The following is a 16,134-nucleotide window of genomic DNA, read 5'->3' as shown; positions in this document are numbered from 1 at the left end:
TGTTCAAAACACTGAAGATAAAAGGACTGGTCTATTATTCCCTGGCTCCCTCCCCTCTACCTACTGTTTTTCTTTTCCAGTCTTCCAGTATCTCAAGTAATTGCTAGTGGTACTGAGATAGCTTCAGTCCCAATTTTTTTTTTCAAGTTGAAGTATGAATTTCATCAAGTGCAGCCTAAGAAATAACTTATCTGAGTACTCAGAAGTAAGCAAACTGCTAGCTTTGGATTTGCCATCAATTTCTTGTATGTGCTTTATACTTTTTATTTTCTTCTTGTGCTAACTGCTGTTCACTTAAATTCCTCTTCTGCTTCTGTTCGGAGGATATTTGCATCGTAGTGACTTCAAGTACATCTTACAAAATTGCTCTGCCTATCAAAAGTCACATTATAGGACAATGACAGGCATTTTTAGGCAACTAGAGACACTGTAGCGGGGATACCTCACTGGGCATCAGTGCCATAGTGCTGTTTGTAGGCTGCACAGAGACCTCGTGAAATTAAGGGTTTAACAAGAAACAAGTATTTCTAAACTGGGTGGTAATTTCTAGTTCAGAGAAGTTCTGTAACAGGACAGTAAAACTGACAGAACCAGGACTTTGTAATCCGGACTTGCCATCACACTAGCTAGGACTAGGCCAACTAGTGGGCCTTCTGCAGCCTATTAGTGTAGCTTTTATGTTAATTATAAAATCTGACTCTGAGCACCCAACTAGGCAGTTACAGCTAAGCTGACTGACTGACTGCAGGTACCCTGTCTACATGTACATATACATACAGTGAGTAAGAGACCGCAGAATAAAATCTAGATAAAACCTGACACTGATGATATTGAAGATATTATGACTCTGGGGATGTATTTATTCTGACAGCCCAGTGCACAAAATGAGAACTTTCTGTACATTCCTACACAGTTATACCATTACATTCACAAGTGTTAGTTACTTGCTGTCATTGCCCAGAATGAAACTACATAATAATAGAGTCTTATTATAGTACATGCGTATGTGGAAGTGGCAGCTTAAGATTTAAATGCTTGATTTGATTATTTAAAAATAGCAATAAAGAGCAGGGAAAAAAAATTAAGGAGATCAGCAGCTCCAGCATAGCCCTGCTCATTTTTGCCAGATAACTGAGTAGATGCTTAAGCATTCTTAAGTATATCGTAGGGTATTTACCATGCACCCAGTTTCCTTTTCACAGGCATTCACAGGCACAGTGATTACACAAAACAGAAAACTGTTCGTTATCTTCTGTGTTCACTAAGCATACTCATAGCCTTCTAGCTCTTCCCTGTATCGAAAAAAATCTCACTTTGCAATAACAGAGACAAAAAAAGTAGGAGAACGTAATACAACTGTAAACTAAAAACAAACAAACAAACAAACCTAGCAGAATAACAGAAGGATATTTAGGACCCAAAGACATTTTAACAATTAATTAGATTCTCTAAGACTGTCCAAAATTCATTTGACATGTCGTATAATTTTATGACGATACATTATAAATAGCAGGGAAAAATCTAACAAGTTTCACATTAAAGGGAAAAAAAATAAAATACAACCTGTGTAGGCTCAGATGGTAAAGTAGTACCATCCTTTTGGGGATTCCCTGACTGTATCTACTTAATATGACAAATACTAATGCTTTTAAAGAAAAAATACCATTCCAGATATACTCTGCTTTGTCCACCAACAGAGGAACAGTGATAAATTGCTGATTTGTCATCACTTAAGATACTGATCATCAGCTGACCTGCATTAACTGACTAATGCATGCCTAGTCCAATTACACTGAAAAGTAAAACATGTTAGTATAAACCACTGGTGAATTAGCTATATAAATATAAGGGAAATCGCAGGTACTATACTAACAAAAGAAAATTTACATTGCAACTGTTTGGTAACTAATTTACAGATCATCCCATTTTTCTGATAGAACAAAGTAATGTTCTACAATGACAAATATTCAGGCTTTTTTTTTTTTTTTTTGCTATAGGAACACTTTAAAAAAAACAAGCATGCAAAAATATTTAGACTCAAAGGTCAGTGCTTTGGAAATTTGTAAGAATGTTATAAGTTAATCTATTTATTGATCCTCTTACCAATATTGAACACTAACTAATCATCAGTAGATAGCACTTCATTATCCAATATCAAGTGGGCTGGAATTCAGTAAATTTTGAAACAGACATTAATTTACTTCATTTAAAAAATCATACACTGTTGTCATTTAATTACTACAGCCCTTATAATTTAATCGTTTCAACTGAGAGCTCACGAACTTAATGTGTTCAGGAAAATTAACCTGGTAACTGGCATACCTTGCAGGGAGACTGTAGACATGATTTGCACTGCTGCTTCATATGTCACAACTATTTCTGCGGATTAAAAAAAAAAATTACATTGATGCAGGATTCTAACATTATCCTTAGAGAAAAGTAAGCGCTCTTTTGTATCTAGTTCACTATCTGCTATGTGATTAGCTCCTGTGTTATACTCACAACCACGCTGGAATTTAACTCAAATACATATTTAAATTAACCATTCTGTAACAGAATTTGAATGGTTAGTACAGTCAGGAAGCAGCTGTATTCACAATGCTTGTTTACACTTAATTTTAGCTGCAAGCTCAATATCATCTTCTGTATGGTCAGAACCCACAACAAGAAGTAGCTACTGCTGATTAATCTCTGTCCAGAGAAAGACTGAAATATGCAGTTGAGCTACTGAATTAGATTTAATTTCTATCATTTGTGTATGGATAAGCACATAGGCAACATGAACAAGATCTGCTAATTCATAACAATATATTCACTGTAATGTAGTATAACTATGGTACTTTGCATATCCTCCAAGAACATATTTTTTCCCACAAGAAGAAACTAGCATATTTTAGAACAATTTCTGTAAAAAGATAAAGTAAGATCTAGCTGTTCCAGTGCTGTCGCATCCACAGTTCAGCGGGAACAGGAACCAGAACTCCTACACTTGATTCCTAGGTCTGTGCTAACAACCTCCAACAAGCAAAGCCTCTGTGTCCTTCAGTTCTCACCACCCGTAATGTACCCTACGAAGGGGAAAACGTAATACTTGAAATCTCTGGACTTAAAGACTCAAACTAGTTTGTTTCTTTTTTATTAAAAAAAACGAACAAGGTGAAAAACACTCTGAGAACTGAGTTCACCTAGATTAATTGGAAATTTCAGACCACAAGAGGAATATTGCCCGCTTACGCAGCAAACACAAGCAACGAGTCTCCGACTCCTTGCCTGTCAGAGGAGCCCCCGCTTCGGGACGAGCCTGCCGAGGAGCAGGGAGCGGTGCCGCGGGAGCAGCTGAGCCCCCTCCAGCCGGCGGCACCACGCCCCCTCTGCGGGGCAGGCTGGAGCAGAGGCTGATGCAATAAAGTGGAGACTAATGCCATAGCGGCCCAGTTCTCATTCCTCTACAATTTTAAGTCCTGTCATCTTTTCCAGAACATCATCCCACCCACAGTTACTATTTGAAAGGATGAGCTAAACCTAACGACATTACCAAAGCAAAAAAACTGCGTGCATTCCTTTCTTAGGCAAGAGCCTGCTTTCACCAGCAAACAACATGCCAGCCAGCTCTCCTCTTTACTGACTTTCCCTTCGATCAGCCAGATTTTAAACTGGCAGACTGCTGACCATGTTGAAACTGTGAAGGTTAAACTGATTACATTTTTTAAAAATTAGACCCAGCTCCATTTAAAAATGTGCTTATACAGTATTGAATAAACAGAATTTTTGCCAACATACTACTTTTGCAAACAGATATTTCTTATTCCTGCTTAATAAGACACAGCAAGAATTCATCTAGAGCCAGGACAAAGACAGAAGAATTTAGACAATGTACTGTCTCACTAAAACCCACCTTCCATAAGCAATCCAAAGGGAAAAAAAAATAAAATAAAAAAAAGAACACAATGGGATAATTAAATACAAATATAATCCCAGCAAATCTGTAGCCAAACACTTGGGATAAAGGTGCTAAAAATCTGTACATATCAAGGACTGCAGACCACATGGTCCTGTACACATACCTCAGGGAAAGAGGCTTACCTGTAGCCACAGAACATTTACAAGTATTATGTGCACAAATCCATGATGCTCCTAAAGCTCAGCTCTCACCCTCCCTGTTGCCAACTCCCAGTCTACCAATGCAAGAAGACAATAAAGAAGGTATGACATTAAGTGCAAGTATACAGGCTCAGAAAAATGACTACCTATCACCCCTTCATAAAATTGAGGGCAAAGAAGAGGAGAGAACCACAAAAACTGAAAAACGAATTTAGTCTGGGGAATAGCCAATGGAAAAAAAGAACAGAAAAAGAAAAAAGAGGGTGGTGGAAGTTCAAAGAATCAGAAATGTAAAATCAGCGAACTGGAGGAGAACCCCAAATAGACCATTCCCCTCCTGATTACTACCCTACTGATTACTGTGTTTTCTCTACATTTTTCTCCTCCTTGCTTCAAAGAGTCTGAAAGGGCTGAGTAAGCTAGCTACCTCTTGGTACTTTATAAAAGAGGCAGATTTTACATAAAGGATTAAATATGCAAGTGCAGCAATTTACCTCCCAATTACTTACATAATAGATATTATCGCTTCTTTTTTTTTGTTGTTTTAATACCTCTTGCAAGTTTATGCCAGTTTGAAAACGCATGCTAATTCTCTGCCTAGCAATTCTACATGCTTATCTTTTCTATTAAGCAGAGTTATATTTCTGAACAAAACATAATGGGTAAATGTGCAGTCAAGTGACTAGCAAACCCCATGTCCCTGGGAACACAGGGCTTTCAGCGCTGCGCCCCGGCTGCAGCTGGACGTCAGAAGGTTCCAGCGCACTTAGATGTTTTCCTGTTACTTCATTCAGTGGAAATACCAGATTTGTAGGTCTGGATTTTGAACAACATATGAAAGCAGGGCTGATTTCAACTGTAAAAATGTCTGTATTTCCGGTCTTGGGTTGCTACCCAAGGCTGCATCAGCCATCTAAATCACAGAAACGCACCCCAGAGAGAAACGTGTGGCTGTCACAGAGAGGCTCCTCCACTTGTGCAAGCAGGAGAACTGTGATCATTAAGAAGACAGGGAACCAAATGCTGCTCTACAGTATCCTAGCCTAAATTCCAAATAACGTCTGCAATACCGGTGTACGCTGATCGAAACCTAGAGCAACAGAGGAAAATTCTGCCTGATAACTAAACACAACGAATCTCCAAAGCAATTTCGCCCTGAAACTACACAAAGATACTGGTATTTCCTTCAGGAAGATATGTTTCTTTATAAAAAGTCAAGTGGATTTTTGGCAGTGGTATAGGTTGTTTGTTCCAACTTCCAGTTTTCAAAACCTCAATTTCAAAGACATCAATCTGCCAACAGGGCAAGAAATAAACAAGTTGTGACATTAAGTCCAAATAAGCTTATAGACAGGCACAGGATTTGGCACTGAATTTCTTAAGGAGCATGCAGATGACAGGCAAACAGATATACAGCTCTTGTTGGTTTGGGGGGATTTTTTTTTCCAAATACAGAAATCAAAAGTGCATTTAAGTGAATGGTATTATAGCAAAAGGTTATTTTTTTTCCCTTCTCAAGTGATTTGGGCAATTATAGCATGAAAAGAGTGCTGAACACCAAAAGGAACTATTAAGTAATTGGACTTTGTAGGTGTGTCATTTGTTTTGGAAAGCCTAGACATGAGAAAAAAAAATTGGAGCATGCATCTATTTGATCATTATTTTTTTCAGGAAGATCCTATCCTTATAGAAAGTTACAAGTGTACATGTTCCAAAACCCAGAATTCAAGGGATAAAATATTAGCTTTGTCGAGACTTGTATTTGTAAAGCTCCATTAACGTTATTACATTTTTACAAGATCAGTGAGAAAATCATTGCTGACTGGCACAGTACAAAGAACAGTCTTCCAGAAGTGTCGGGACAGAGGAAAATTCCTCTAGAGAAAAATGGAAAGTTCTACGTGTCAGTCGTCATTGCAGACATGCTTTTTCTTCAAGTTACATTGTGCTACTACTTCTTTTCCTTCTGAACAGGTAAGCTGCTCATGAGAGAAATATTAAGGACAGAACTAGCCTTTGTAGCCAGGAGCCTGCATGTTGTCCTGAGCTAGGGCATCTGTGAACGAGAAGGTAAAACCCTGTCTTCCCTTAAAAGGGACTGAGAGTTTATTATTCTTCTCAAGAAGATCAAGAGTTTTTCAAAGCCTCTTCAGAGGAGCCTAGAATTGGCCATCATCAGTCTTTGAAAGATCGAAATCATCATCACCACTTCTGATCAGTTTGGTTATCTGATCTGCCAACAGGAATTCCCCCGTTATGCAGCTAATGCAACTTCTCTCCTCCCCAAAGAAAAAGCGTAAAAAAAAGGGGGGGGGGGGGGAACAGACCCACATGAACCATCAGGCTAATACTCATACCATAAAGATACTAAGCAAAAGGTGAGTGCAAGACCCTTCATTTAGTTGGACATGACTTTCACTTGTACTCACTAGGGGTTTTTTGTTTTGTTTTAAGAACAAGAATGATTGCAGGACTATCGAAACTGCCTGACTGCCCCCTGAGCAATTGGGGCGAGCAGAGGGAAGCAGAATCCCATCAGTAATTTCAGCGCTACAAGTCTGCGTAGAGCCTACCTGACCACAGGCTTCACAGCTAGCAGACGTGAGATCGCTTCTTTGGGAAGCGAGGTGCAAACTATTTCTTGAACTACTTTCCAATTGTTCCCAACTGTGTACCCTCCAAACCAGACCGCTGGATCTCACTTACGCATTCACACCAGAAAGCATTGCCAGCATCCACCTCCTTGCCATGTAATTCGGCAAACCAGAGAGCCTCGGCTAGGAGAGCACAACTATGCAGTAACAGAGGTTCTGCTAACGCAGTCAGGCCCTCAACACTGGAGTTGTCCTTAAAAACCATAAGAAAAAATCAGCTATTTGATCTTCCTCCACTTCCATAGGGTAACACTGAAATATAAAATGGGTATTTAAAACAAAACTGACCTCAGTTTAGTATATCACCAGCTTCATCAAGAAAATAGTAATATTAAACAGAGAAACAAGATTTCTTCTTCTCCAGACCCTCTGTAATTTTAAACAGGTGGTAACCTCTTCATAAAACTGTACTAGTTATACTAGAAAGGCATAAGTTACTTTAGTTTCTATAATTCTGTTCTTGTGTAACTATGAAGACAAAAGGACATTATTTTAAAAGAGTCTCAAAAAAGTAATTTGCCTGAATCGTTTTTTCTTTTCTTTTTCTTTTTTAATCTAAATGCATCTTATTTTCTTCTAAAAAATTTTTAAAAGAAAGTGCAGGTGCTGTTCCTTTCAAAACATTTATATAGTTAAGGCTCCTTAAAAACTGGTTGTAATTAAATGAAAAATATTTTTAGCCTCCTTCTGTCTTTTTTTTTTTTTGCTTTGTAATTGCTTTTGGTATAAACAAAAACTCCATGAGTTTAGTGGAAGCAACATACTCAGCAGCAGGCACATATATACAGTGACTTGGTGCCTGCCTGCTTAAAAGCCATGCTAAACTCATAAGATAGGCTTGACCTTTTGTTTCATTTTTGTTAGGAGAAAGAGCACACTGGCTCTCTTTTTTAAATTTTTCTTGTGTGAATTATATTTAAGTTATGCTAAGTCTTGCCAACAATTAGAATTTGTTCTGAAAAATATTTTGTAATGTGTGTCAAAAACCTCTTTCTTGTATAAAATTAATGCCTGCTTACCCAAGTAAGCAATTTATTAAATTAACAATTTCTAAAAAATCAGGACCTATAATCTCATAGGTTGATTAAGTCTTCTGAGGAAAACAGCTTGATCCATGCTAAATCTTCACAGAACTATTCTTCAAAGCAAGCAATTATTATTTAATTTGTAATTTAATATGATTTATTCACATCTTTGCATAGCAGTATGCGACCCTGCATTTAGCGTTCATGCCATTAGTCAAATTAGTCCCAGACAAGTTGGGACAGGAGGAAGGGAAGCCCATGAATAAGCACTTGTAAGCTTATTGCACACTTTTTTATTGATACCATCAAAATAAAGTGGAGGGGTAGAGACATGCCGAAAAAAGCACAATAGCCTGTGTAACCATTTTCAAACAAGCCAGAGAGACAGCTAAATTTGAAGCAAAATAAGCTAGACTGATAGTAAATGTCTTCTGCTATAAAACTCCAAATGAAAAAAAATCCAACAATTAAGTGAAAGAATTTAAGCCTAATTAAAAATCTTTTGTTTTAGATTTCAGATTCCTATTCAACTAAATTTTTACATAAATTTTGATTTATTATGTATAGATGAGAAAAAAAATCAAAGCTTAAAGTTTATTGATGAATGACATCAGTCCTAATTCCTGTACAAACAATACATATGCTACTTATCAGAGGAAAAAAAGTGATATGATTTTGTAAGTGATACTGGAAGTAATACTTTTCACAGCAGAAGTAAGCAATTCAGCTGGGCACGGCACTGCAAGCATCATGCACTTTCCACCTCCTCTCTCTGAAACCTCACATATCCCTCTGCAAAGTAAGCTGAAAGAGAAGATCTCGCCAGTACCGCTGCTTCTGCCTAGAAACATTCCCGGCTCTACACTACCAGTGATTTCAACGTGAAAATTTCACTCTTCAGCTTTAATACAGGAAATTTCTCTGTTCTGGTAGAGACGACAAGGCTCTATCATCTTTTGCCTACAAACACAGCCAGGTCCTACTGGAGCAAGAACTGAATATAGTGAAATTGCCCAGATACCCTTTCAACCTGCACCTGTGATACCAGACAAACAGGCAGAGGAGAACTGATTACAAGCAAAAAAATGAACAGAGAAGAAGAGAATGGAGAAGTGGCAAATTGCTTAATTTATGAGATAATTATATTGCTGAATAGGTCTGCTACAATTATGAGTAACAGTAATGGATTGATAGATTAATTAAACCACCTTTCCACCTCTCCCAAAAAAGAAGAAACCTTTGCTTTAAGAAAACACATTTGCAAAACAAAAGGTGGTGCTTCTTGAAAGAGGGCTATTTTCTTATCAAATTTAAAGTTATAAACACTGCTATCTAAAAGAAGAAAATTGTACAAATGTTTTGCTAAAAGGAAAGTTACATTCTCCACTTAACCATTCTCTCCTAAAACAGTAAATTTTAAATAAAACAGCCAAAAGGATTTTTTTAAAAAGCTTGTCTGAAAAGTTCATCTGAGGAAGTTTAATCTAAAGAACTTAAACAAATTAGGAGCAAGTGAAGCCAGCACTTTCAATGAAAGCTGTTGCATGCCCTGCAGTGCTGTCAAGCTCACACTGCAACATTCTTTCTTAGTTCTCTTTCAAACAAAATCCATGTATTTCAAATGCATAAAGCAGCCAAAACCAAAGGATCCTCAAGTTTTTGTTGGCAATTCCTTTTTGACATATGTCAAGAATATTCATAGAAACGCTCCAGATATCAACCAGTACAATATTGTACAAGTGCTGAATAGATTAGTTGGGCATAATGATGTCCATAACGGACATCACATAGAATGCTGCATTTTAGCAATCACATTTTGTGAAGCTTTGCTGTGTATTTATTAGCATGCCCCACGTACAGTATAATAAAAAAAGTTTTAAGGAACAGTCAGAGTACATAATCAACACTTTTCTTGTATTTTTATCCCTTTTTCTGCCCCTCCCTCTGACCTATTTTCTCGAATAACATGTATTTCTATTGAGGGCACTAACCTGTTTCCATGTCATAGTAACAGCTCGTGTCCCAGTGTGCGAAGAGATACATTAGCTGTTGTTTATTGATCCATTTATAAATTCATTCTACTGGGAATACCAGCAGGAAGATCAGAAAGTCATTTGCTATCCTGTGCTTTGTGACATACTTTACTCGCTAACTACTTCCCAGAATACATTTATTTTAACAATTTACGAAAATACTTACGGAAGATTCCTCCTCTTCAAGCAGTCTCCCACAAGTCTGAATCACTCTTGCGTATTTTTAGTCCATTCATTATTTTCCAAAGTGAAAATGTAATAAATCACATACCAAATTTTAAAAGAAAAAAAAAAGTACACACAGAACAAACATTATCTACTACCAGTACTGATTTACATTCTCCAAAGTATCAGAAATGAACAAGCTAGGTGGGCTTTGCTCACAAGTGTAGAATGCCAATCCAAGGCTGAAGCAGAGATACAAAATCAGACCAGTTTCCCCTTGCTTCCCTGCAGCCTTCTCATCTGTGAACTGTTCCTCCTCCCCCCCCCCCCCCCCATTGACTACACTATATATACTTCAATATAAATTTGGGTGAGCTTCCCTTTAAGCATACATTAAGCTTTAATGCTTCTCATCTCAAAAGTCTTCTAAAATCCAAACTGAACCATAGAAAAGAAATTCTAGACAAATTGTAATTATTTTGCATTTACTACAGATTATCCTACCTGCTTCTGCTGTTTCCACTATTAACCTTTAGACCAGCAATTACTTAATGCTTATTTGCAATATATATACTCATAAAAAAAAAAAATACGTGTGCCAGTTTCATAGGCTTGACTACACTTTAAAAATAGATGTTTACAACAAACCCACATTCACTGTTCCAATTTAAAAGGGATTGGAAAGCAGTTGAGCTTTACAGCTCAGAAAATTCAGATGGTTAAAGACCACAGGGGAAAATAATTCTAAAAGTAAGGCTTTTAGCCTTCAAATTTGGGGACAAGTTTAACCAAATCTACACATCAGATCTGTCACGGCAGAATATAACAAGCCAGGGCCTACTGAAAAATATTTAAGCAAAAGATCACCAGGATTTATGTCTTGTCCCACTTCTGCAGCCAACAACAACTCACCAAAGCCTTATCTGCAGTTCTTTTCCAAATCTTTTCCTAACAATCTTTACCTTCATCATTCACAAGAAGTCTTAGGACATCTCCACTGCTGCTTAATTTTCACTGTATGCTCTTTGAGCTATCTTAGCTGAAATATTGAAGGTCACAACCCAAAATATTGTACAACCCACTCCACTGACAGGCAGATTCCTCTGCCCTCTGACATCCATATCACTCTGCATCACGCTAACAAAGAATTGTCAGGCACAACTTCACTCGAGCATCTCATGGAAGCTGCTTGGTGCTAATTTAAACAGCAGCAGAAATGGAACAGTTTAGACCAAAATAAACCCATATATAAGAGGCATAACGCAGGTAAGGCTTACACACTTATATCCATCACACAAATAAGAACATGAAATGGTATCATTTCAGGCTTGGAAACATGTTCAGAAGAAGGAACCATTCACAATTTTAAAAATTGTTTTAAATTGTTTTAAAAAATGGATTCCTCCAATTCTTAAAAAAGCGAAGATACAGACTTTTTGCTTTTAATAAGAGAACCCTGGGAAAACGTGTGCAGTGCAATAGCAGGAGAAAAAAAATGACAAAACAGATATTGACCACATCCTGTGGAACAGAAATGCTATGCAAAAAAGGAGGATACTGTTCTAAGTGGGGTACTTGGACCTGAAAGTGGGGGAGAAAAAAAATGGAACCAACGATATAACAGACAGCATGATCATATAAGCCTCATTTCATTAGTAAACTAGGCAGCAAATTATCTTTATTATTGCCTGCCGAAGCATATGACTGAAATTGGTTTCCTCATGAAGCTTGAATCCATTGGCACAAGAAAGAAGAGTTGTCAAAAAAAAATTATGTTCCTATAGGTTACATGAAAACTGATGGTCAAGTAGAGGAAAAAGACCTGATTTGCATGTGTAGTGATGGAGAAGTAGGCAAAAATCACCCCTTATATATTCCATTTGGCAGTATGGCAATCAGTACAGATTAGACACAACACTGTCTGTTGTTAAGGAGGAGAATGGGGTTATGGACTGGAGGAAAAGGGATAAGGAGATAAAAAGACAAATCCAAATCCATAGGAATGCAAGTGTTGTTAATATCTGCAGATCATAATTTCTGTGAGCTGCAGAAATAACTTGTTTTAACAGCCTTATAACCTGATAACAACACAGACAAGTATTTACATTTCTTGACCTCCTCCTGTTATGTAGGTTGCCTAGAAACATTTTACGTCAGAATGAATGGAAAAATGGATTATGCTCTCCTATCTGGCTACTCCAAATATTTTGTTTAGCCTATTTTATGAAATCTATGGAAAAGAAATTATTTTCCACTATGCTTTTACAACACTGAGCACAGTGAAGATATTCAGTGAAGAACAAATTAAGCAGACGTGCAATAAGGATAATATACTCTGAAAAAGCCTCCACAGGTAAATACAAATGTGGATGCAACATGCAGAAATGCTGGTGGAATGACTACTAATCATATTTCATTTAACTTTATTTTCTTAGCAGCAGCCTGATGCTATTAAAAACTCCCGGTACGCTACTTAGAGCTGTGGATTCATTTTCCAGTTAATGGCAGCAATAGGTTCTTAGTTAACGGTCTTAAGATAATGCTGGATTTTGCCATATGGTTGGATTTCTATGAGGGTTTCCCATGAAAAGCCAGAGAGCGTAAGAAATTGTTGCTATATTTAACTTCGGTGTCCTCACATGCACGGTAGACAATTGGAATGGACAGCATTCTAGTACTTAAAAGCGCAAACGATGCTCAATATTTACTGCATGTTCTGCTTAAGAGGACTACAGGGATTTTAAGCAAGAGAACATATGGATAGATCAGAGGATTGGTAATGGAGCACTGAGCTTTTCACCTCTAGGTCATTGGTTCAAATCTAGACTGGTTAGTAATGAAGGCAAGCTATTACTGTCTGACAGCTCTGGCCTTTGTGAATTGATTTGTCAGGCTCAGTCCAGTTCCCATCAAACACAAAATTTGCCATCATAATTTGCATTCCTGCAGGCACTTTCATCCCAGCAAAGTAACTAAAAATTGAACAGAAACAAAGCTGTTCCTCTTCCTCCCCAGGCACTGTCTACATGACGAAAATCATACCACCAATACATGGCACATCATTCCATGGAGAAAGATGACTTCCATCTCCCAGATTCCCAATTATAACTACCTCTTTACCAATACTGAGTGTTTTGAGTTTTTATATTGATAAAGGCGGCAAGGAAGAGAAGACAACGATATGGAGGTTTTGAAACTGAAATTTCGCAGTGCTGCTTACAGATATTTCTTTGAGTGTCTTGTTCAAAGATGCATTTCATGAAGCTGAAGGTTTTGGAGAACATGATCATAGTCCTCTCTAAAAGCAATATTGAATTTATCATCTATTCTGTTATGTATTTGTATACCAAGCCAAAAATGTTTAAACAATATTTGCCGCAGCAACACTTAAAACTATTTCCTGCAGACAAGTTCAATTCAGAAATGGCTTTATTTACAAGATACCACAAATGACACTAAAGAAATCATGATTTTAAGGTACTCCTTTACAGCTATGCTAGGCAGAAAATTTAAGGATTTGTCCCCAGCAGCACATAATTTTCCACATGCTTCCATAATTTGAATAAAAACAGCTTTAAGCATCAAAACCCTATGTCTAGCCCACCATAGTTCCACTGCCTTTTAATAGCCTGGCAACAATCACACTAAGTCCTCTACAGGTACCACAGCTCTTCATTTTACCAGGTGGTAACTGCTACAGAAGTGAGACATCAAGTTTTAATATAACACCTTTAAGATCACCTTCACTTCACACTAGACATTAGACAACAAGATTTACTGGAAGTTTTACATTTTGTGAGCACAAAATATTACTGGTAACATTTAAGACTGCAACAGAATACACTCAGCTCACAAATTTCAAGTGTGAAAAAATAAACATAAAACAGAACCTCCTGTGCTCCTTGCAACTTCCATATTTTCTGCTAAATTGTTGGTAACATACCAAAGTCTTTCTTTTCCAACAACTCCAGAAGTGGAACTCGTACCATAACTTCAGGAAAACCAAAGCAGGTTAACTTCCCAACTGAATGGTAAGCTGAGTGTTTGAGCTGGCGTGTGGTACATTGCTGTGAAATCAAATTAGCATAGTCAAGCGATATCTTAGCTCAGCCAAGCACTGCTCCTGTGACCCGGAGCCCATAGCTGGTGAGATCCACCTAAACCTCTTAACTTTCTCAGGTCACGGAACCCCATCCATCAAGTGACACAACACGGGGAAGAGATGGGGAAGCAATACATTGCATGCTAAAGTTGCGTGTCAGGTCACACAATAGGAGACCTATATAATACATCATGTGACTTAGAAAGTCACATCCAGGAGCAAACATAAGGCAGCAGCCAGATGCATTCCTTCTGGTGTGCAGGCCTGGGAAAGGGGAGTGCCTACAGAGCAAGGCTAAGTCTTCAAAAATAAGGACTGCCTGTTACTTGACTTGCAGTAACAGGAACAACAGAGAGATATCTGTGCAAGACTTAAAATTCCTAGAAAGCCAACAGCAAGATTCCTTGCCTCTCCCCTCTGCCATCAAGCACTGCTTATCTGTGCTGGAGAATGACCTTCAAAGATGGAAATACACAGTAACTTCAGAATGGCAACTGCAGCTGCTATTGATAGAAAAGAAAGAAATTCAAAGACAAACTCTTTTGTTTGTTACAAAGGCAAGAACGGGAGTATTTCAACAGAGAGCAAATCAGCATAAACTGTTTGACTAAATGTGAGTGGAACATATGTCTGAAGCTGGAGAGTACGTAGGGAATTTAGATGTATAGAAACTGAGTTTCGGAAGGCTGGAGGAGAAAACTGAAAAAGACAGCAAGGTCAGAGTAATGAGTTCCACAGGTGCTAATAAGCAAGTTTACTGTAAGACATATACTTTATGATTCAGAAATAATAAAGTAAGCACATAAAACAGCTGTGACTATTTTTATATATTTATTTATATATTTAAACTCATCCTCTTACCTCCGTTTCCCTTTTTGTATCGCCTGCTGCATTTTGCACAGTTGGACTGCAAGTTGTTCATGAGAGCAGTGGCTGTTCTTTATATAGATATGTTTACATAGCACTCAAACACAAAGGAGCTTAAATTCTGACTATGGTGGATACAATCTCCTGTAACTACAATAAAGTGATACCTAAGAGTTCTGCTACTATTCTGTCATCTCTAAGTAACGTTTTTGAAGCTTCACATACTGAGGAAAAAAAATACTTTCTCTTTTATGTCCTCTCCATGAAAATTCACATAAGAAGGTTTAATGCCTAATAACATCATCAGGACTGGATAAAGGAGGATTTAAATTCTCATTATCCTTTTTAACGAGTTCATGACTACAGTCCCAAAATAGACTATTAACCCAGAACAAAGAGAAGAGCTGACATAACTTTATTCACATTGACTGAAAGAAATGAATTACAATGCTATTACAGTTGTCAGTAGCATAAAGAAAGCAAGATTTCTCAATTCTCTGGGATAGATATAAGTAAATTTGTCCATATGGGACAAACCAAACATACACCACCACCCTCAGAGACCACTGCTGCAAAAGCCTTCCTTACTGGCATTGCAGAGGCTGGCAAAGAAAAGCTCCTATTTAATTCAGTATGAATGACATGCAGCATGATCAATTAGATATAGTCTTGATTAGGTGTTGCAAGAGAGTTTAAGGAGTATCCTGTCTAGTGAATTTGTCATTATTTCTTTCAATTCCTAAATTGAAACAGATTTCAAGAGATTTTTTTTTAAGCCCATAGCACATTTTTGGCAAGTATTTTTTAAAAGTGTCATGTTCAAGTTATGTATTACCTCACCAGTTTAGCTTTCAGCAGAGCAGTACTTTTGCTCCTTCTAGAAATAAACGCAAAACTCCCTACCCTACTATTATTGCAATTGTTATTGTTGCTATTGTTTTGCAAAACTGCTATTCAATTTCAAGTGTATTGCAGCACAAAGTCTTCTGCTCTTAGCTTCTTTGTGAAGCCTGAACAGCAGCACAGGCTCAGAGGTTTGTTTCCATGCATACTTCTTTCTTTCAAATTACATAAAAGATTACAGAATTGGGGACGGCTTCCATTTCACACGTATACTTTTTCCACGATTGTAACTCTCAGAATTTGTTCTGAAATTTGAAGAGCATTTTGAATTCTTGCCACACGCA

The 16,134-nt window shown here is 37.5% G+C and overlaps 1 protein-coding gene across 8 annotated transcripts in view; it reads right to left on the bottom strand.

Moving 5' to 3' along the window:
- Window positions 1-16,134, bottom strand: part of USP54 (ubiquitin specific peptidase 54) — a 105,144-nt gene that overhangs the window by 88,235 nt on the left and 775 nt on the right. For 6 of the 8 annotated variants that reach the window (XM_064513879.1, XM_064513878.1, XM_026094900.2 and 3 more), the window contains exon 2: window positions 2,323-2,379. The exons of the other annotated variants lie outside the window; for them this stretch is intronic. The gene's annotated coding sequence lies outside the window, so the exon portion shown is untranslated. The remainder of the gene's footprint in view (window positions 1-2,322; window positions 2,380-16,134) is intronic. 8 annotated transcript variants of the gene reach the window in all.

Source organism: Dromaius novaehollandiae, chromosome 6 (assembly GCF_036370855.1).
Source record: "Dromaius novaehollandiae isolate bDroNov1 chromosome 6, bDroNov1.hap1, whole genome shotgun sequence".
NCBI classification, from domain to species: domain Eukaryota; kingdom Metazoa; phylum Chordata; class Aves; order Casuariiformes; family Dromaiidae; genus Dromaius; species Dromaius novaehollandiae.
This window is presented reverse-complemented; position numbering and strand designations above follow the sequence as displayed.